The sequence below is a fragment of the Natator depressus genome, chromosome 1, assembly GCF_965152275.1.
Source record: "Natator depressus isolate rNatDep1 chromosome 1, rNatDep2.hap1, whole genome shotgun sequence".
In the NCBI taxonomy this organism is placed as follows: domain Eukaryota; kingdom Metazoa; phylum Chordata; order Testudines; family Cheloniidae; genus Natator; species Natator depressus.
In genome coordinates, this window is record NC_134234.1 from 67556806 (window position 1) to 67580410 (window position 23605).

The 23605-nt window shown below is 38.6% G+C and overlaps 1 protein-coding gene across 1 annotated transcript in view; it reads right to left on the reverse strand.

The window, feature by feature from the left end:
• The window catches only part of DIAPH3 (diaphanous related formin 3), a 541978-nt gene that overhangs the window by 288065 nt on the left and 230308 nt on the right, over positions 1–23605 (reverse strand). The gene's annotated exons all lie outside the window — the stretch shown is intronic.

Sequence of the window (23605 nt, forward strand, 5' to 3'; positions counted from 1 at the left end):
TTTTCTGTGGGTGCTCCAGCCCACGGTGTCAACGCCTATAGATCATAGTCCTCTTTATGACAGCCCGTAACATATTGAAAGACTGTTATTAGATTCCCCTCCACCCAATCTTCTTTTCTCAAGACTAAACATGCCCAGTTTTTAGACCTTTGTTCATCTAACAGGTTTTCTAGAGTTATCAATAGATTCTCTCCAATTTGTCCACATCTTCCTTAAAATGTCATGCCCAAAACCGAACATGACGCTCATACTGAGGCTTCGTCAGTTCTGTGAAGAGTGGGACAATAATGCCTCATGTACAACACTCCTGCTAATAAACCCCAGAATGATATTAGCCTTTTTTGTAACAGCATCACATTGTTGCCTAGTCAGTTATTCTCCATTTTGTTTTTGCAGATTTAACTTGAGTCTTGAGCAACATACTTCACATATTTTCTCTGAATTTCACAGTGTTGATTTCAAACCAATTCTTCAATTTATCGAGGTCCTTTTGAATTCTAATCCCATCCTCCAATGTCCTTGCAACCACACCTACCTTGCTGTCGTCCACAATTTTTATAAGCACAATCGCCACTCTTATTATTCAAGATATTATTGAAAATACTTACTAGTATCAGACCCAAGAGAGACCTTTGTGGAAACCCACTAACATCCTCCCAGTTTGAAAGTGAATAATTGATAACTCCTCTTTTGCAGACTATGTATTTTCAAGACTAACAGTTAAAAGTGATTTAAAAATTGCCATTAATCCTTCAAAAATGAGTTTCCAACTGTATCCCATCTGAAATATTTCTGAGAGATGAACTATATGAAAAGCTTGAAGTATTTCTACTATTGTATTAAAATAATTTGAAACAAAACAAAACATGCCTGATGCTGGGTGCTAAGTTCTTAAAGAATGCACATTTTAATTAATTATATTTCAAATTAATAAACCAGTTTCATTGTTAATTCTTAGAAAATTACTTCAGACACAAAAAAGAGAATGTGCTGTACTTTGACGGGGATATGTTGTATTCTTCATATACAATAAAGTAATTGAATCTCTGCTTTAAGGAGGAAACTCAGCTCAGCCTTAACCATGGATCCATAAACAGCACTTTCACGATAATAAAATTAACACCACAAATAATTAAAATGTAGAACATGATGTTTTCCATTTATCACTTTCATCACAAAAGTTGCAAGTTACAATGACATCTCAAAAAAGTAGTTGTCAGTGGAGACTCATGATCAGATGGGGATGGGCTTTAATGAGGTTCCACAGAGACTGGTTCTAAACACAACATGATACAATGTTTTATCAATCATCTGGAAGTACATACAAATATTGGTTAATATTTAGAAGACACAAAAATAAATGATAATGAAGATAGGGCAACAATACATGGTGATCTGAATCACTTGGTGTGCTGGGCCCATTCAAACAATGTATTTTAATGCAGACAGATGCAAGGTCACATCCAGGAACAAAGAATGCAGGCCATATCTATAGAAGGGGAGCCTGTATACTGGAAAAGCAGTGACTTTAAAAACAATTTAGGGGTCGTAACATACAGACAACTGAAGATGAGCTCCCAGCACAATCCTATTGGGAAAACGGCTAATACAATCCCTGGGCATATAAACGTGATTAAAGAGTAGAAGTAGGGGAGGTGATTTTACTTCTGTATATGGCCATAGTGAGTCCGATACTACAATACTTCATACAGTTCTGTTGTCTATATTTTTAAAAGGATGTTGAAAAATTGAAGGTGCAGAGAAGAGTCACAAAAATTATTTAAGTACTGGAAAAAAACCTGCCTTACAGCAAGATACTCGAAGAGCTCAACCTGTTTAGCTTATAAAAAGATCAAGAGGTGATCTTAATACACTTCTCCCTGGGTATAAGCACTTGCATGGGGAGAAAACACTAGATATTAAAGGGTTCTTTATTAGAAAGGCATAAACAAGACCCTGTGGCTGGAAACAGACTAAACAAATTCAAATTAGAAATAAGGTGCACACTTTTAGCAGAGAGAGTGACCTATTACAAGAACAAACTATGATGGGAGTGATTAATTCTTCATCTCTAAAAGTCTTCCCCCACCCACCCACACACACACACCCCGCTCCAATTTTTTCTGTCTAGGTGGTAAGCTCTTTGTGTATATGTATGTCACCTATCAAAATGGGTCCACAATCCTAGGTGGAGCTTCTGTGCACTGCCATAATAGAAGTAATAAATAATTAAAAAACACTCTTTAATGGCAGTGGCATAAAAAGTTACACTAAACAATTAAATAATTGTGGGCATTTCTCTTCAAAAATTTGGTAACAAAGCATCAGATAGCCTTATCAGATGCAGCTTCCTTACTACCGGGAAGAACTTCCCAGTTCTTTTTTTAAATCCTCAGAAGGTAGAAAAGCTTTTACATCACTATAGCAATAAAATACAAATTGGTTTTGCTTTTTTCACAAAACCTTATTTTCACAAATAAAAATAACTTCTAAACTGCCTTAGACTCCTAAATCATTTAGGCACTTTTGAAAATTTTAACCAGTGGAAGGAAAGCCTAAAGAAATAAATTCAGCCCTAATCAACAAATTATTTCTTCTGAAAAAAACCACGATTTATTATTAACACAATAGCACTTCATACATCTTTCCTGATCAGGAAAAGATGCAAAAACAATCACCACTGTTGTTTCATCAGGAATTATCGCTTTCCTCTACTGCAATAAAGGTATTACATTTTGCAACCAAATGACTGTCTCCCAAGAGTCACAACAGAGATCCCAGTTGTAATGGACTGATTACAATCAGTCCATTACTTTAGACACAACATGTACACTGTCATGTGCATTAAACAATTAATAGAACAGATGAGAATGCCACATTTCAGGTAGCATTTATGATTGTGTAGGTACACTTCTGAACAGTCATGCATTACAGACATGGCACTGGAAGAAAACAGCGCAATGGTACATGACTATTTTGGAAAAATGAGCCAGTATGACACTGGCTTGTCAGTCTATGTGCAGCCTCCTTTATTTTCACATTTATTTTTTAATTGGTTCAATCACTATTTTGTGCAGTCTTTATTACATAGTCAGTCTCTTGAATTGGATTGCTTGGGTAAATAGCTCTAATAGAGGAATAACAAATGTGTTTGTGTTTCCTGCCTCCATCTGCTGGTAAAAAACATTTACCACAGGTGTAGAATGACCAAACAATGACCAGCAGAAAGTCAGCAGTCAAAAAAAATTTTTTTTAATGAGTCTGTAAATCAAAAATAAAGATTGGAAATAATCTAGCCAATTCCCTCTGGAATTTCATACAAAAAAAATTACATGAATGAATTTATAGCAATATACAATATGACATATCCTTGGGGGAAAATATTTACTTTAATAAAGAGCAAAAAAATAGTCTAAAAGCAAAAATGTCAAAAAGGAACTTGGAACTATGTATTTATACTATACTATACTATACTATACATACATACACATACATACATCTAATTAAACTACTGTGAACTTACAGGATAATTCTTCACAGGAATTGCACTCACATCCTTTTTAATGCCAGCAGAAGGAAGCAAAGGATACATATTACTTTTATTTCACAATGAAAAACCTTGTATGATGCTCTGTATACGAAAGGTGATTATTTATATCACTGTTACCACCACTGTTACACAGTTTCCATAAATCTTATGCAAAGTATATCATGTAAGGAGTTAATGGAAAAATTATGATTTGGTAAATATGATTATCCTGTTTATATGCATGTATCATCTTTGTATCTGAAGTTATAAATATTAGCTATGTACTTGTACCTTAAACCTGCATTGTACTCCTGGGTGACACCCACCAGATAGAATTTACATCAGGGCTAGACAGCTATGTATTGATGGCACATCAAGGAAAGACAGCTCTCAAAACAGGACATTGAAGAAACTCATCCCACCCCTGCTAGCTCTTCCTGAGGATGCCTCAGACAGTAAGGAGCCAGTGGCCACCCTCTGTGATTTGGCAAAACATGTGAGGGCATGTGATATGCTCATGTGACCCTGGACTCCATCTTGGGCAAGGAATTTTCCATGCACCTGGCAGAGGACAAAAAGGCACCTGAAACCTCTCCAAGTTGCCTCTTATCTGCTCTAATTCTCTGGACTCCTTTACAACAAAAAAGAGCCTCTTGAATTATAGAGTGAGGAACTCCCAATCTTTTGGAAGTTACCAGAGAGACTTTACAAGACAGCAGTCTATTCCAACACTGTTATAAACCTGACATAAGGACTTTGCAATCATTTGTCTATATATGATTAAATATTTGTAACTTTCTTCTTTTCTTATATTATTAAATCTTTAGTTAGTTTACTAAGGATTGTCCGACAGCATGATTTTTCAGTCAAAATCTGAGATTCATATTGATCTGGGGACATGTGTCTGATTCTTTGGGATTAGAAAGACCTCACATATGGTGAAATGGGTTTTCAATAACCTCTCACTATATTAAATTGGGTTGCCTGGATGGAAACCAAGGGCTGGAATGCCTAAAGGGGTCTGTGTTTGACTTCTGGTGGTACTGCAGAAGCTCTTTTGTTACTGGCTTGGTGAATCTAATTATAGAGTAAGCCACCAGCTTTGGGGATTGTCTGCCTCATTTCTTGCCCTGAGTGTGGCATTCTCAATGTGGCCATCCCTGGTACCTGGTCACACCTTGCATTTTTCAATGAAAATCCTTCCCCTGCCTCCAGATATTTAAGCCTGTCTCATTGCCTGCCTCCCCAAGTTCCTCCCTGAAGTCCTGTCTATTCTGAGTGAGTAGAAAGCAGAACAGAAAGAAGACAGAGAACAAAAGACTTTTTTTACATTGGGTAGCGAAGGATGAACATGTGAATTAAGATACCTTGACTACTGCAAAGACAGAGAGAAGGAGACAATGAACATATAAATTTAAAAACACATTACAAAAGTTGTGGAATTTACAAGACATATGCCAAAGAGCAACCAATTACTTTGTTATATTATTTTCCTCCCCCCCACCCCCATTCCTGATATGTTCCTTTTTCTCTCTAAATTATAAACACTTTGGAGTTGGGAACTTTTGTATCTAAAGTATCTAGCACAGTTTAGGTGTTATATAAATATAACTGAATAATAATACAGAGTGCTGGACAGACCCATTTTCAAACTATATTGTATTCCAATCTTCCTCACACATGGATGGAATATACAAAAAAATCAAGCAAACACTGTAGATACTCTTTTTAAATGTTTAGGCTGGGATTTTCAAACTGTGAAAGGCAATGGGAGGTGATCACTACTTTAACAAATTATTACTTATAACTTAAAATTAATAAAATTATTTATTACTACATTTTTATGGATAAACATTAAACATTTTATATTATCAGACGTTAATTGACCCCAACATAAAACAAGTTAGATTGATCACTATTATTCTAATTAATTAAAGGTGTACGCCCTGACAAAAATATTTATAAAAGAATTATGTGAGCATATTTTCCAATTGCACACACATAAATAATATCTTCAAATTAACTCAAAAACTATTAGTCTTTGACTCTGATTAGGAGAACAACTGAATTCAGGATAGCACTAAAGCTCTTTTAGGCCAACGGAGCTTCAGTATATTCTTAGAATTAAGCACATGCTCACATGTTGTTCTAAATGAGGACATTTAAGAAGGCTCTTGATGTAAGAGATGCTAGGTCTCCTCCATAGTATTTAATATGTACTTCACAGAATCTCCTTAGTTATGGTTTAGCTGAGATTCATATTCAGAAGACAGATTACCGTATATACTCGTTCATTAGCCCGTTCGTTTATAAACTGACCCTCCAAGATGGATAGGTAAAAATAGTAAAAACTGTATGACCCTTTAATAAGCTGACCCTATATTTCAGGGGTTGGCAAACTTTGGCTCCCGGCCCGTCAGGGTAAGCCACTGGCAGGTCGGGACATTTTGTTTACCTGGAGCATTCACAGGCACGGAGCCCCTCAGCTCCCAGTGGCCATGGTTTGCCGTTCCCAGCCAATGGGAACTGCGGGAAGTGGCGCCACTTCCCACCTCCCATTGGCTGGGAATGGCAAACCGCGGCCACAGGGAACTGAGGGGCTCCATGCATGCAGACACTCCAGGTAAACAAAACGACAATGCATTAGACATTCAATTCAATGATTTCATAGAATTTAAAATCAAATTTTGGTGTAGACCCGTTTATAACCCGACCCCTGCTCTTTGATGCATCACTCTTTTACCAAAAATATTCGGCTTATGAACAAGTATATATGGTAATCTTTAATTTATGAGAAAAATACAAGTTACAGCACTCTGGGTACAGTTTGGATTTCTTAATAATTGACAAGTTAAGGTATTAGTTTATGAATTACAGTAATTTTAAAATGGGCTATTTATGACAGTATAACTTTTACTCCCTCCAGTAAATTCCTGACTCTTGAGATTCGAATAATGACTCATTTCTAGACTGTAACAAAATCTAAGGCACAGGTTACTTTTAAAGTTTCTTAGTGTGGTAATTTTTCATTTATTGCTATTACTCATAACCATTTCTATCTACTTAGTGACCAAAGAAGCATATATTTTCATCGATATCACCTTTCACCAAATACACTATCATTGGATGGATGCAGTAGGATCTAAGTTTTACGGTTTTATAAAGTATGCTTTTAGTCCTCATGTTTCAGAGCATAAAAATTTAGACTGAGTATAAACCTATGCAGTATTGTCTTTTACAGTCTGCATAGTCTAAAACAATAGCTATTAGATGTTTGACCTGCCATGCCCTAGGCGGTTTAACTCAAAGATAGCAATTTAAAAAGCTAGTCTCTTGAATATGTCAAAGACTAGTATTGCATGCATGAGCAATTACAAATTAAAACCTTCTATCAGGCATGCTAGATGCTAGGTTTTATGTACAAAAGCTTACAAATGGAAAAGCATTACATTAGAAATTCACATATATTTGTATCTATCCACTAAGCAATACAAACAATGGGCACACAATCTACTACTCCTGGTGCATAACCTTCAGTGAGAAACTGAGCTGATCAACAGTTTTCTATATTTTCAGTTGAAATTTATTATAAATTACCTGTGTGATTTTTGACAATTAAGAATATGTGATGTGAAAACATTTCATGTTAGTATAGTGCAAAACGTTGGTATTCGCCATTTTAAAAACACATGCTAAGAAGCTTAGTCTTTTCTGCAAGAAATACTTGCCCATCAGAACTAATAAAAATATTTCATTATATTGACATTTGGTAGCTTTGACCAATAAAGACCACATTACGGTTTGAAATTAACTTAAACGGTAAAAACTGTAGTCAGTCATGTTGCAGTGTTTCGGGTCTGTGCAAAAAATGACAGTTTCTCATTTTGGGTACCAGTTTCACCTCGCCTATGGGCTTACTTAACAGCTTCTAAGAAATAGGAAATGGCTGCTCACAGAACTAGATGATTGATCTACATACCCATTCAAATGAGTATCGGATCATGATTATGGCAAATTACATTGTGAACACTTCTTCATGAAATATAGTTGTATTTCTAAGGACTTCTTTCTCGCTGTAACTATTAATCAAATTCTAAACTCAAATTCACAACAGACAGACCAAGACAATATGTTATCATCATCATTGATTATTCATGTTATTGTATCCTCTAGGAGCCACAGTCATGGACCAGGACTCCACTGTGCGAGGTTCTGAACACACACAGAACAAAACAACAACTACAGTCCCCTCCTCAAATCGTTTACAGTCTAAGTACATTGGGGTTACTACCCTAATCCCCCATTTAAAAAAAAAGTGTAAGTAACAGTATCTTTCATATGTGCTCTCTCTCTAAAATACATGAACATATGTTATACATGTTTACAGGGCACTACAATGGGCCTTCAAAAGGAACAAAGAGAAACTAAAATCAGATTAAGACAATAGGCTGTGGCGACTTCAAAACTGAACAGCACTAGGTGCATCTGGGGCAGGCTACCACAGCTTCTCTTCTTTCCTATGCAATCTGTAACAGACCCACCATTTTTAAAATCCCTGGAAAGCTCCATTCCACTCTCCTCCACTATCAAAAATGCCCATTTCTTTGGGGAGTGTGATGCACCCCATATCAACTCTGATAGGGTTAACAAGGACTTGAGAGGCTAATTAGGTTATCTGTCATTACCTAAATAGGGAGAGCGGAGGTTAATTAAGAGTGAAGCCCAGCTGGGGAACGACTGGGACAGCACTATAAAGCCAGGAGACTGAAAAGAGATGGAGGCTGCAGTCACTCCCTGAGATGAAGGAGGTCATCAAGAACAGGGGAAGGTCCTGGGGAAAGTAATCTCTGGGCAAGGAGCCTAGAAAGAGGCTAGGAAGGGGTGGAGTAGCTAACAGAAGTAGAGTAGGCTCCCATGGTAAACCCAATAACAGACAAGGAAGAGAGAGAGGCTGGGTAGGAAGGAGCCCAAGGAAACAGAAAAAGGAAGGGGACCAAGCAGATCTGTATGGCTGGTTAAAGTGTCCCTGGGCTGGAACCCGGTATAGTGGGCAGTGTTCTGTTCTCCTGCCAGCCCCTGGTATAGTGGCACAGAGTCCGAAGCTGGGGCTCAATACTGTTTGGAGAAGGCATTTGGACAGTGGTCCTGTTTGACTTCATAACCCAAGAAGGAGTGTACTAAATGGAGACCTGGCCAGCCAAGTTACCCAAAGAGAGACTATCACAGAAAGAGTAGGGACCACAAAGGGGCACCTTATGCCATGCTTATTTCCCAGCTGCACAAGGAGGCGCACTAGTGGTGAGTGGGAACCACACTACAGGGATCTTTTGGTGTTTCTGATCCCACTATGTGCTAGACTAATTAGGAGAGACAAATGCTCATTTACTTCAGGTATTGCTTTCTTTCAAGAAGTAGTTGTTGTTGCCAGGTGCTGATGCAGGATCCTGCTGACTTGGTGATGATATGCAAAGTGGTGTTGTGGGATAAGGGAATGGAGTGAGAGCTAAGACAAAAATAAGTTTGTTTGTTTTATAAAAATATTGCACTTATCCTACTCTTCACTTCTTCTCCGAAAGTGAAACCATTAAAAATTAGACAAGAATGCCTGACAATATAGTATACTTAAAATGCAGCTTCTCTTTATTTGGGGCTCTAGGTTAAAAACTAAAAAACCCAAATGTTTCCTGTGTTTTTTACTGGATTTATGACAACTAAAAATAAAGTGTTTAATTATATTTTACTGAATTTTATTTAATTTGTTTTTAAACAAGCTATAACAATACAGCAGAGGAAAGCAGTAGATATAGAAACAGAGAGATGGTTCAGATCTGATGATTAAATCCTGAGATCAAGAGAGCAAAGTAACTGTGTAAGATGATGTGTAAAGTTAGTCACAGAGACACGATGATAGGATTGTAGTTTGCTTCCATAATAACCCTGTCTCAATTACAAGGATGGGAACAATCATATTACACTAATGCAGAATAAATTCATTAGAAAAACATAAGGTTTTTATTATTTTAAACATATTTTAGAAAAGAAAAAAAGTAACAAACAGCAGCCCACTTTTTTTTTTCGTTTCATTCTTGCACCAAAATGTGGGAGAAATCTGGCAACCACTTCAACAATATGGAAAACCACTAATGACTTCCCTGTGATCCAAGTACAGGAAATAGTTGTCTGACATTTAAAATTAGGATACTACCAATAACTCACCTCTCACCTTAAATATCCCATTCATGAGCTCCAGAAAAATATTATTAAACAAACAGATTAGATAAAATATACAGCTAACCATAACCTAAATACTTTTAAATGGGAAGTGAAATTCACTCCGAGTGTGTGTCAGGCAGAAAATTAACTAAAACAGGGACAAATGATTCCTCCCTCCCAAGCAGTGAATGTTCAGTCAGGCATGGCAGGGGACAGGAAAAAAACTGGCTTCAGAGTAGCAGCCGTGTTAGTCTGTATTCACAAAAAGAAAAGGAGTACTTGTGGCACCTTAGAGACTAACAAATATATTTGAACATAAGCTTTCATGAGCTACAGCTCACTTCATCGGATGCATGCAGCGGAAAAACTGTGTTCCTTGAAGGAGGGGGACAGGGGAAGGAGCATCAGGCTCTATTCTGCTGTTCCGGAGCTTGCCCCTCCCCCCAAGAGCACACATTGAGACATGGGAAGGGGACAAGACAGATAGGTGGGGAGGGAGAAAAGGGCAGCCAGACTGTTGGGAGTGGAGGTAGGGGCAGGGCAAGAGGAAACTGATGGTCTCTCTCATGCTCCCCCTCCTCTGCTTGCTGTCCTAATCGTTGTTACTACCTTGTCCCATAACGGAGGTACAGTTTGAACCTCCTGTGGATCTTACTAGAAGGCCAGTTTTTGAACTGGGATTTTCCCTTGGGGCAAGATTAGTAGAATTTTATCACCTTCTTTGTAGTACCCTAGATGCCTGGTTCTACATTAATAAGGAACAAGTATAGCAGTTTAAAAGCTGTAAGTGTTTAAAAATTTAAAAATCCAAGTAAGAGTATTAGAGAGGAGATCGTGATTTCATTGCAATTTATGTTTTCCGCCCATACACATTAAAGACTCAAAGGGACCAGCTCCTGGAGATCAACATCAGCAAAAAAGACCCAAGAGATGGCTAGTGGACCTTATCAGCCTGAAGGAAGAAGGGTACATCTTAAGTCTTCAAAGACTGAGTACCCATCATGTATACCCTCATTCCCTTCTTGCCAGGGGAGGGTGAGAGGATTCAGACTGGTGCTGAACCCAAGGGCTTAGGATGCATGGGATCAAGGGAAGATAAAGTTGCTAAATAAAGAATTTGGCTTTGCCAGATCACCTTTCAGAATAAATGTTTCAACCCGTGAAACTCTCCTGCGCAGTCAAGAATAGACACCAAGATTTCCAACATTCCTCTCATGTTCAGCAAACCAATGGCAAAAGGTGTATCATGTCTAGAGCAGGGAGAAATTTTTCAGACAAATAGTTTATTTGCCAAAAAATGCAGTTTTATCTGACCCAAAATTATTCATGAATTTCTTAATGCACTTAATTCGAGGGCGGGGGGGAGGAAGCTTTTTGGCCTTAGTTGCCATGCTCCTGCAGCACTCTCTCACACCCCACTGGTTAGAGCACTTAGCAAAGTTGTTGGAGACTCAGATTCAATTCCTTACTCTGCCTGATGTGGAGAAGGAAATTGAATTTGGCTCTCCCATATCACAGGACCTCTGGGCTGTGTCTCTCTCAATATCTCTTAGTGAAGCTCTTCCACTTTTTATAAATATTTATCTATTAGAGCAGGGACTTGAACTTAAGTCTCCACATCCTACGTGAGTTTTTGAACAATCAGGCTATAGTATCATTCTCATTTTCTTTCCCTGGCCCAATCAACAAATATTTGTTGTCATTCATAATGTCTATTCATAATCATTTATGATTGTGATTGTGTAATCAAATTAATGATTTCATGTGGCAAAGTTCCTGATCTTTCAGGTTGGTTTGTTTTTAAATAGAAAAGTATATACCCAAAACCCCTTATGTTAGAAGAATGTTAAGGTTGTGAAGTTAAGCATTCACAAGTGGAGAAATGCGAGAATTAAGGTTGCCCATGAAAATTTTAGAAATAAAATTTTCTCCCACCCTCTATTGAAGAGGAATTCTTTCTATGGCTCTGAGAGAGATAAAAGAGATAGGTAATGGGAGTATTTGATGCAGTACTTGAAGAGGCTAAGGGTCTTCCTTTATGGAAGCATTGTTTTTTCTTTGTTGGGTATGCAAGTCTTCAGTACATCTAGTAATATGAAGATGACAGAGCTTCTCTGGTGAAGGTCTGATGCATCGACTGTTTCCTTTTTTATGTGGAGCATATACTATTAGTGATCTTAAATGTGGTCTGAGAATCTTTCCATGAGTAAAAAGTGTCATCCCATTTTATAGTTGAAAAGGTCTCAACCCTAAAAAGGAAGAACTTCACCTGTGTTCTGAGCCTCGTGGGGAATTCCTGCAGATTGCAGCCATGACGCCCACTTCATCATCACCACAATTGCCAGCGATCTTGAGGCAGTGTCTGAAGCATCTATTGCAGACTGCAATAAGGTTTGAAACACCAACTATACTTCAGCGATCACCTAACTCCTCCCTAAATTCCCACAGTAATTTGTTCACAAAGTCAGAAACAACAAGAAAACAGAAATAATCATATTTGGAGAGGTGTGCCTGATAGTTGGCAATCCTTGGCTGAAGATAGAGCTACTCCTTTGCCATTCTCCCTAACATGTTTAGTCACTCACGCGCCTTTTCTTTTTGGAGGAGATCTCTGTTGTTCCATACACCCCATACAGACACTCTTGAGTGGCACAATAGCTATGGCAGTTTTAAAGACTTTCAACAACTGGCACAGCCAGTCTCTCGTAATGTGGTGTGCAAAATGTCTAATAACTTGTGTGTTTTTTGTGTTCCACCTCTCAGAATCGCTAATGTTTCACTCATTATTCTGAGTAGGTCTGTAAATGTATCATAGTCATCTGGATAAGATGAAGTGAACTGAACTACAGCCTAGTCAGACAGCTTTGAACTCACTGTACAGGACAGGATGATCCAACTCTGAAGTGGGTAGCGGAGGATGGTCTTCTAATGTGATGAGAGCCCCACGGAGCCCCTCTTCTGGCCTTCAAACAACCTCCCAACCTCATTATTAGACCAAGCCCAACACAGAGCAGGACCCACCAACTCAAAGCAGCACCAGGCCCTGCCAGAACAGATGTAAAATCTGCAGATCAGCTCCACTGATCAATACCCAGCACAACACAGCTTTCAAGATTCATGGGTCTTATCACAACATGTTGTGTACCTTATCCAATTAATCAAATGCCCTAACCACCACCATTTGGATGAAATCAGACAGACAATCACTACACTCTCAAATGAATTCTCATAGAAAAATGATGAAAGACAGAAACACCATATCACCCATAGGCGAACAATTTTCACAAAGCAATCACTCTACTGGGTCTTTCAATAAAAAGTGTTGTCAAAGGAAACCTGAACACCACCTTCAAAACGCGAATCTTGGAACTTAAATTCATAATTCTGCTAGACACCAAGAACCATGGACTTAATAGGGACACTGGTTTTATGGCTCATTACAATAATCTGGAACACACCACACTGCCGGCCACTTCAACTCCTTTTGCACAGCAATCTAACCCCCATCTGCTCACTTTATTTCAAGTGACCACATTCAACATGCATTACTCCTTCTGCTTAACAATCCGTCCCAACTTTTATTCAGCTCAGACACTCCGCTTGCTTCCCCAGACCTGAAGAAGAGCTCTGTGTAGCTCGAAAGCTTGTTCCTTCCACCACATAAACTGGCCCAATAAAAGATATTATCTCACCGACCCTGTCTCTGTCAGAGATATTGTAGACTGGAGATTAACTGGAAGAAACCCTCCATACATTAGTCTGAGGCTGATGAGGAGAACAAATACCCATCCTGGAGAGGTGGTGTAGATGAAGTAGGAGTCCTTGAGATTTCTTTACTGACCTCCCTCATTGCTGCAAGTAGATACTCAGTGCCTGCAGTCTGGAAGAGCTCAGTACCATCACAAGAATTCTAACTGCTAAAGATAATAAGGCAGACTTGGGAAATTTGGACACTGTCAAATCCTACAAGTACTGTTGAAGCTTGATCCAGATATAACTGATACTGATTATGTTAATTTAGAAAGCTTCAGTGTCACAGTAGATGGTACCAACATCAGTCCTGATGAAGCTGGTACTGATTCACAAAACACCTCTATATGCACTGAAAGCCCTAAAGGCAGTGCTGGTGCATTGATGTAAGCAACCATGATTATCTGGTCTTTAGTCAGTACATAGGAGCAGTTATCAGATTATTTTAGGGTAGCCAGAGGGACTATGTTAAAAGCTTGTGCCACCTGTAGATTAGCCTATGTGACAAGAACTCTTCCCCTTTTTCTTAGAAGATCCTTCAATAGTGGCCTAGTCATATGCTTTCTTGAGGAGGAGTAATGAGTCCTAACTCCTGTCAGATGAGGATTAGGGAACAGGAATTGCATGGAGTAAAACAAAGAAGCAGGAGCCTGGAAGCAGGCAGCAGTTGGGGCACTCTTGAAAGAGGACTGCTCTGATCCACGTGGGTCTTGTGTACCCAGATCAGAAGCAGATCTCATACCATTATCCAAGAAAAATACTTTTAAGAGAGATTCTCTTCCTTTCTGAGTCAGTTTTGAAAATGAACAAAAACAGAGCATTTGATCATGATGTGCCCCCTCACCTAAACAAAATTATTTTGAGTAGCCATCATTAAAGGGTATAGCTATCTTGCATATGAGACTATACTTAATACTGGGGGATTTTTGTTCCACATGAAGATTGAAGACCTGGCATTGGGTAACAGAAAAGTGACAAATGGTTAACCTAAACTACACAGCTAACAAAAAATGGTATCAAAACTATTCTTAAGTAAACCATATCCAGAATTTTAGCAAGCTAGATTAGAGCAATAGAGTAAGGACACTACAGAGATTCCATCTCAGCTACAAGAGGTAAGAAGGAACTGAGAGGCAGCTGGCCCTGCTCCACCTTTTTATGCCATCATGGGGAGGGGAGGAGGGGAAACGATTGGGGTACAACGCAAGGGCACGAAATGTGAAAGCATGGGCCAATGGACATTACTGGCCACAAAAGAGTCTGATCTCCACTGCATGGTGCACATCTGCACCAGGAGTGGAATACATGTAGATAATCGCACAAAAAACTAATGATTTTTTCTTGAGACAGTCAGGAGAAAGCAGCAGATCAAAGTTTAATTGATATGGTAGTCGAAAGTCAGTGTCCCCATCTATTAACACTAGCAAGGATCTCTCAGTGTGTAAGGGAACTCCTTAGTAACAGACACACTGTTAAATAAGAGGGGACAGGACCTTTGGCAGGTGCACATTGGTAGGCTCCAAACAACATAAATCAACTGTCTAAAGCAGTGGTTCTCAACCAGTGGTACACAGAGGTCTTTCAGGGGGTACGTCAACTCTGATATTGGCCTACTTTTACAACAGGCTACATAAAAAACACTAGCAAAGTCAGTACAAACTAAAATTTCATACAGACAATGACTTCTTTATACTGCTCTATATGCTATATACTTGAAATGTAAGTAGATTTATATTCCAATTGATTTTTTTAAATTATATGGTAAAAGTGAGAATAAGCAATTTTTCTGTAATGGTGTGCTGTGACACCTTTATATTTGTATGCCTGATTTTGTAAGTAAGTAGTTTTTAAGTAAGGTGAAACTTGGGGGCACGCAAGACAAATCAGACTCCTAAAAGGGGTAAAGTAGTCTGAAAGGTTGAGACACACTGGTCAAAAGGGACCATCCTGGATAAGTTCAAGTAACATTTCCCACCTCTCCAGCAGGTTCAAAAGACAGTTTTAAACAATTCCTGTATTTGGATTAGGAACAAATTGCCAATGCTATGAAGAATCAACTGTGAGCAGGGAATGTATCTATTGCATAAGGACCATCAGGGCTCCCTTACTGTAAAGAGTATAGATGCGAACTCCATTCCCTGAAAATCTGAGACTGTTTGTTCCTGATGTATTCTCAAAGTTGAAAGAAAAGCACACCTGTCAGTCACAAGTTATGGAACCATATTCACTACCATTAAGATACCAATCATTCTTGGAATATGACAGGGGAATTTCTAGATAACTGGAAGGCAGCACATTCCATATTGCAAGAACCTAAAATGACAATACACTAGAAGCAGAGAGGAAGATACTCCTGGCATGCCAGAAGGCGGATGTATCAGCAAGGGATCGTGGAAAGAAGGAGCTGACCCCCCCCCCCAACTGGGGGGTGGGGTGGAGCAAGATAATGTCCTGGACAATGAAATGCTACAAGAGTTATTTACATACCACCCTGATTTGGCCAATAATGTCTTCGATGAATGGAAGATACCCATCACGCTCATAAAGTAAAGAAGAGAAAAACTGAGTGGTTGGGTATAGATTTGACCATCTGCTTCCCAGGATTAGTAAATCACAGAATGCAAAGAATAAACATGCATTTTAGTAAATCAGCTAGCATGAATATGTATACAGAAAAAAAATAATGATATCAAATACCAATTTGTGTCCCAAAAAATGGTATCCAGAAGGAAAATGGGCTAGAGAAGGTGAGACAATCCTAGAATAAGCATATAAGACAACACAAACTATTGGATCTAGTCCTCTTTGTCTAAGAGTTCCCAACAATCTCCAAACGAAAAAGATACTGGGCAGGCTTTTCTGAATGGCCAGAAACATAGGCAGATGGAAAGGAAACTGTCAGCTGCTTTCCGCTCTGATGTAGGTGGGAGTGCTTATGTTATGTGCACATGCAGACAGGCACTATCAGACACTTACATGCCCAAAAAGCCACCCCCCGCTAGGGGGGAAAATGTAAATAAAAATAAAATTCCATTTACTTCATGGAATAGATGGGAAAAAAAACAGATTGGCAAATGCTATTTAAATGGATATTTAATTCATAGTCACACTATATCAGAAAAAAATATTTTACTTAAAGCAAAAGGTTAATTTTAAAATACGTCTTTTATATGGAAGCACCTATCTTTATTAACAGAAAAAAGGGAGAGCCTGTCATCAACATGTTTTGGAGCTCCTTTGGTCAGGGAAATTAAAGATTTTACTGGACTTGAAACAAGAGAAATACTAGACAAAAATATACTTATTGCCTCCCTCCCAAAATGAAATTTTTTCCATAGGCGAAAGTGAAAAACACTATTTCAAGTCCTATACAGTAACTGTTACATTTCTAACGCTTGTATAAGATTCTAATTCAATTACCATATTGATCAAAAATATTAATTTGATTAATAAAGAGAACTGCCATTATTTTTATTTAATTGCCTGTTTATTTGTGCAACTTTCAGCATAATTGCAGCATAATCTTTCCTGATTGTAATATAGCCTGGATTGTATGGTAAAGACATCTGAGTAATGAACTGAATGTTAAATCAATTAACTATAAAACACTGCATCAGCTTATCATTCTGTACCTTCTGGAAGTGCATATAAAAGTGCATAAAGATGACAACAGCTTCTAAGAAAGAACTCCAAATACACAGTACACATTACAATTATATAACACAATATGCTGCTTATCTAAATGCTTTTGGAGAACACTGCAAAGCATGAGCTCATAAACTGGAAAACACAAATGTATATAGTGCATCACTGAAGATTAGTGGCAGAAAACGTTCACAATTCAAGTTTCTCAGAGTTATCACAACAATGGGCATAAAATACAGAATAATTAAATAGTAGTATCTTCTGCCTTTGTTCTACATATTGACATGTTTTTTTTTTCACTGAAGGATAGAAAAAAATTGATAGCTTTACCACATGTCCACTGTTATTAGTTCGTTTTCCTAATATTTTCAAAGCAAAGCAACTTTTCTCCATCTTTTTAACCCCATCATTCACCAAATTTTACAAGACTACTGGTGTTACTAAATTTTAAATCTTGTTACCTAATATTCATGGCTGTGGAACACTATTTTTATACTAATTCTGTGTGTCACATTATCCCATTCTTATTTCTGTAACCCCTTTGGGGTTTAGAGAGCATGGCGCCTTTAAATCTTTTTCCTAGGGGAGGGAGGGGGAACAGTGAGAAAAAGAAGCGAAACTCGGGGTTGGGGCTCTGGAGCTCCTGAGCAAGAAGGGCTGCAGCCTGGAGGCCCTGGACAAAGTAAAGCAGCAAAAAACCTGCCCGAAGCCTGCGAAGGACAGGACGGCCGATGGGGGACACCCCGGGACAGGAGCCAGGATGAGCACTGTGCCAGGGAAGAATCGCCCGAGGACAGGCCGGAGCTGGACCCAGTATCACTGTTGCCCAGAGCTGCATGGGGCTGAGAGTACTGGGGCTTGTGACTCTGCACTAAAAATAAGGAGGGAGGCTGCTAGCTAGATAAGTGGGGAGGTGGTCACTCTGTGTGGCTTTTCAAAGAGTGGCAGAAGAGGGCCCTGGTGGGGTTTGTTGGGAAAAGTTCGCTGACACTGAAGACGACCAGGAGCACCCAAAACTCACCAGTAAACTGAAACTTTGCTCAGAACTTCCAAACTCTGTGTGTAGACACATTTCTTAGTGTCTGCCCTTTCAGACTGTGCTACCACTGGGCCTCTGGGGCCTTGGTTTGAATGCAACCCTGTTCTACTGCTCCCCCTATACTTCCCCTTGTTGTTTTTCTCCTCTCATCCCTCTGTAAATAAATATCTCCCTTTGTTATAGCCATTGTACTTTTCCTGTGGGGGGTGTGTGTGTGTGTTCACTCTGGGGGGTTTGAAACAGGTGCCCCTGGGGTGGAAGGGATTTTTCCTGCTGCATTCCTGCGTGTGCTGTCTCTTGGCCAGAGCTGCCTGCAGAGCAGCCTCCAGCTTGGCCACGAGGGCGCTAAAGTTACATTTCATTAGCTGTGTAGACAAAAACTTGCCATAAAAGACTTAACAAAAGCTCTAACAGGGTGCACAGATTTATGTAGAAAATCCAGAGCCTTCATGTGTTCTGCACATATATGGTAATAAAAACAGAACCTCTTCCTTTGCCATTTTTGCTTCATCTTTTGGACTACATAACACCTTATAACTATGTTAATGAGCAACAGCCCCTTGGTGCTGCAATTTTCCACAAATCTCATAAGCTAAACAGGGTTGGACCTGGTCTGTAGTTGCTTGATAAACATCTCAATAGAAAACAGGTGCTTGCAGAAAGCATTGGCAATGATTAAATAGGCAGCATCCTTCCTTCTTAGTCAGCATTGCACCCATACCATAGCATTGTCCTGACGGAGGTACTCTCTCCCCCATTAGATGTAAAACAACTTGTGGCATTAAACATCCTGTCACTTTTCATAGCAGTAAGGATATTAACCCACTAGAAGAAAGGAAATTTTCAGTCAAGATACAATTTTCCAGTTCTTTTCTGCAGGAAAAGTCCATGGAGTTCCATTATAATAAGATGTGCAATAGAAGTGTGTCACGAGGGAGCAAAACAAAGGAAGAATAAGAAGATAAATGTTTCTCACTTTTTTTAAAATAAAGTGTCAGTTATTGGGTGAGCATAATATACCGATCCCGACCCCACACAGTACAGCCTGAGGAGGCTCGCCTATTTAATTTGAAAAAATTAGTGCAGATGTGAAAAACATGACCAGGTGGCAACCCTAAATCTCTTTTTGTACACTGAATATGATCCTTCAGGCCATGCGATTTCCATGGCTTTGAAGGAATGAGCATAACCATAGGGAGAGAAAGACTTCTACCCTTGAAAGCTTCTGAAATGTCCCAATTAGTATCTATCTGGTAACTGAAGCCTTAGCAGCACCTGCATCTTTTATTTTTTAATTTATGATGAGGGTTATAGACCAAGAGCTAGAAACTACATTCAGTGTTGAATTTTAGATCTCTCATAACATCGTGAGTATGTCAGAGGTGGATGGGTAGGTGTCAGTGAGTCAGGCTGAGAGAGAGAAAAAGCAAAAAGTTTAAAAGATGGAAAATAAAAGTTTCTAGGAACCAGGTTAATTTGGGGAATATAGGCTTTGTTAACTCTTATCGCAATTTTATCCTCTTGAGAGGGCAATTCTGGTCCCCAATAAGAGCTTAAACTCCCAAAATTATCCTTCATTAACTGATTGCAACCAGGATGACAACCTTCAAAGGAAAGAGCAAGGGGAAATCTATGCACACTTCTGATAAGGGATAAAAAGATACTTGGAGCATTTACTAAGAGATTTGGGCCCCAGGAGGGAGTTCTCCTCACTGGGGCAGATTTGAGAAGTGTTGTAAATCTTGTGTGTGAATGAGAAGGCAATCATCCACATGCTCACTGACTATTTTAATTGGTATAGTTTTTGTGTTAGATTTAATTTTTCTGGGTTTGGGTGCAGAATTTTGATCTTGGGAGCATGTCCTTCTTTAGAAGAGGCTTAATTGAGTGACAGTTACCACGTGAATTGGACAAGAACCAGGACCTCTCTGGACAATATGAAACCACTGACTCATGTCTTCCTTCTTATTATTGTCATCGTCCTGGAGAACAGAAAGAAAAGTCGTGCTTTTGGCCAGGGGAGAAAGTACACAATCATAATTATAACCTATTACTCTCTTCAACAGGAATAAGAGTTTAGTTTATGTAGTGTTCTTGATGTGAACAGGTCCCCATTGACAGGCAGGCAACTCAAGGCCAGACTCTCTGCTGGAAGACCTGAGCTGTATTCTCCACTCTTTTGGATTTATCCTTTGCTTTCTTAATCAGCTGCTATCCTGTATTCTTCTTCTTCGTGTGTATTATTTAAGAATACATATTTTGTTCTTCCTCTTCACCCAGGAACAGAGAAGATTAGACACACATAGCCAGGATGTGGATCGGATACCTCCCTGCTTGATGATAAAAGCCATTGCTAAGGTGCTCTAAGACATCAGCAGTACATATTTGATAATCAGGACAGGTGTTATATAGCTCTTAGGGTCAATATAATTTCTCTGAACTAACACCAACTGATACTGTGTTGGAAATCTGCTCTTCCATTAACTTTGGATGAAACTTTTCCACAACTGATCTTCCCTGCCTTAAAGTGACCCTCCACCTTACAGTGACCTTCAGAGTACCCCTTACAAGGCAAGGCAAGGGAGGACAGGGATTATGAGTCCTGCAAGCTCAAGAAATTAAGAAGCTTCTGGAGAAGGCATGTGGAATCTCACTCTCAACACTGTTGGTGCAAAAAACAGCTATTCTTATCCAAAACATCAGAGTTCTGATAGACACTACTAGAAAACAAATGCTGTTTTCTTGTGAACAGCTTCTAAATCCTGTACTCTGAGAGAAATAAACTCCCATGGAAGTTGATTTCTATGACACTCCCAAAAGTAATATTGACTCTGTTTGGCTATTCATGGTGTTAAGAAATTCATGTTGTTCCTGAAAAGAATCTCGGCTGTGCAACTGCTGTTTTTACAGGCCTCTTTGAGGAAGTGCACGCTATGATCAGGTCATCGTAGCATGGGTATATATGAAACCTTTTTTGACCAAGGAAAACATCTTAATTTACACTTTGGAAAACATCCTTAAAAATGCAGGCCAAACAGTAAAGCAGCATATCAGTAATGTTTTCTGTTTCAGGTGAAGCTAAGATATATCCTCCGGGTAGGGTGTTATAATGTGTACATAACTTGTTTTTCAGATCAATTAATGATAAAAAACAAATGTTTGAAAATTTCTACTAAGTTGGAATTTAGAGTCTCCACCCTGAACTGGGGCTTCCACAGGAATCTCAGATTCCAGCTGAGTCTTATAAACAATGGGGAGAGGATGAAGGAATGGAGAAGGAAGCAAGCTACAGAAATATGATCATGTAGTGACAGCTTTGCTAATCTTGATGTTTCAATTGAAAGATTGTATTTTAACAGAAGTTATCATTGTGGTTATTGACGTACATGTTGCGAACTATGTAAAGCAGCCAGTCCTAAGAAAAGATTTAAACACCACCACCACCACCACGCTCTTATATAGTACTTTTCATCCATAGATCTAAAAGCTCTTCACCACCATCTTTAATTTATTCATCCTCATTACACCTCTGTGAGGTGGGGAGTATTATCATCCCCATTTTACAGATGGGGAACAGAAACACAGAGAAGATACGTGACTTCCCCAATATCACATAGGAAGTCTGCCAGTGAGCAGGGAACTGAAGCAAGGTCTCCTGAGGCCTTGGCTAGTGCCTTAACCACTGGACCATCATCACAAGAAACTAGTGGCTTAGTAGACTAGTACTGAGAGAGCATCCCGTGCATAGATTGTGGCAGCATGGAATGATTACCACCAGTTATATCATTTTTTAAATAACTACTGAGTTTTCCCTCCACGTTTCAAATCAAGCTTAAAATAAACATGGTTCACATTTCAAGAATCTCATTTTCTGTTTAATTGTATGTATATTACACATACACACAAAGTATAAATGCACAAGAAATTAATAAAGTTCCTCCATTTATCTGTTTCTTCCACAATCATTTTGCCTACTTTCACACCATCCCAAAATCATGGATTATCTTCTGTGAACTGATCCACTAGTCTGCTACCCACACTCCTTTCAAGATCTGTTTCTACCACAACACATCCAAATTTATGCTTGTACCTAATTAGTGGATCTTACTTTAAACTTAATTACTTGACAGTTATGTTGGACCAATTGATACTATACTAGACAGCAATACATCTTAGCCCAGAAATAACTGTACAGAAATTGAAGTATCACTTACAGTAAACAATTCCACCCATCTAATTAAAAACATATCATTTAAATAGCTCATCATAATTTACTTTTACTCTAAAAAAAATCTAAAATATCAAGTAGTTATCAAAACAATGTCTGGCTCTACAGGAACCCTGAAGATGCATTATACCCCTAGCAAAAAACACAGAAGAAGCAAAAATCAAGTTTTTCCCCACCTGCAAAACATGCTTCATCATTTGCAATTTTAATATGTGATCTGTACAGAATCTTTCCAACACTATGCTCACAAAGCTATTAAAAATGTTTTATTTCTCCATCTTGATAGACCAGTGATAATTCAAACCATGATTCTTAAAATAAGTTTCAAACAATAACAAATACATGCTCACAACCATAGTAATAGGTCAATGACCAATTCAATTCCAACTGGACCCTAATTCGGTTGTAATATACCACCAGCAATTATCAACAGTAAAACAAAACAAGAGAAACATGACACAGCTCTGGTTGTAACAGAGGTTTTTAAGAATGTAGAGCTGGATAAAACTAGAAACATTCAAAGATTCAATCACAATATTCACTCATGTTTAGAAGTGGTACTTTGAGTTTGATTCCATGCAACTGAACTACTACCTATTAGTATGCATAAAATTGTGTCATTCTGTATAAACATGCACCTCCTTTATACTCCCACAGTACAAAGCTAAAGGATTTTTTTCTGACACAAACTTGTGCCATGTTCAACTTAAATCAGTGGGATTATCTTACCTAATTATAAAAAACATATACATCTGATTTTACACTTCAGATTTTAGTACTACATTTTTAAAATAAACATTATACATGTTATTATACAGTCAGGATTTTCAACTGTCTTGAAGATCCGTGCATAGGTATCACAGATGCCATGGCTCTTGCTGCTGAACCTGCCCCATCTAAGGATGCCTGTAGAGAGATCTGATCCACCAGCTTGCCCTTGTCTAACAAGGCCTGGAATTATTGTCTGGCATCCTCTGGCAACTTGTCTGAGAAATTCAGCAGATTGTCCCAGAAGGAGAAATCATACCTGGCTAATATGGCTTGTTGGTTAGCAACACAAAATCATAGACCATATATGGAATAAGTTTTCCTACCATAAAGGTTTAATTTCTTTTCATTTTTGTCCTTTGTCCTGACATGCTCTCTTTCATTCACTGCCAAAAAAAAAAAAAGGAATCCGGTGAACGATGGGAAGAAAAAT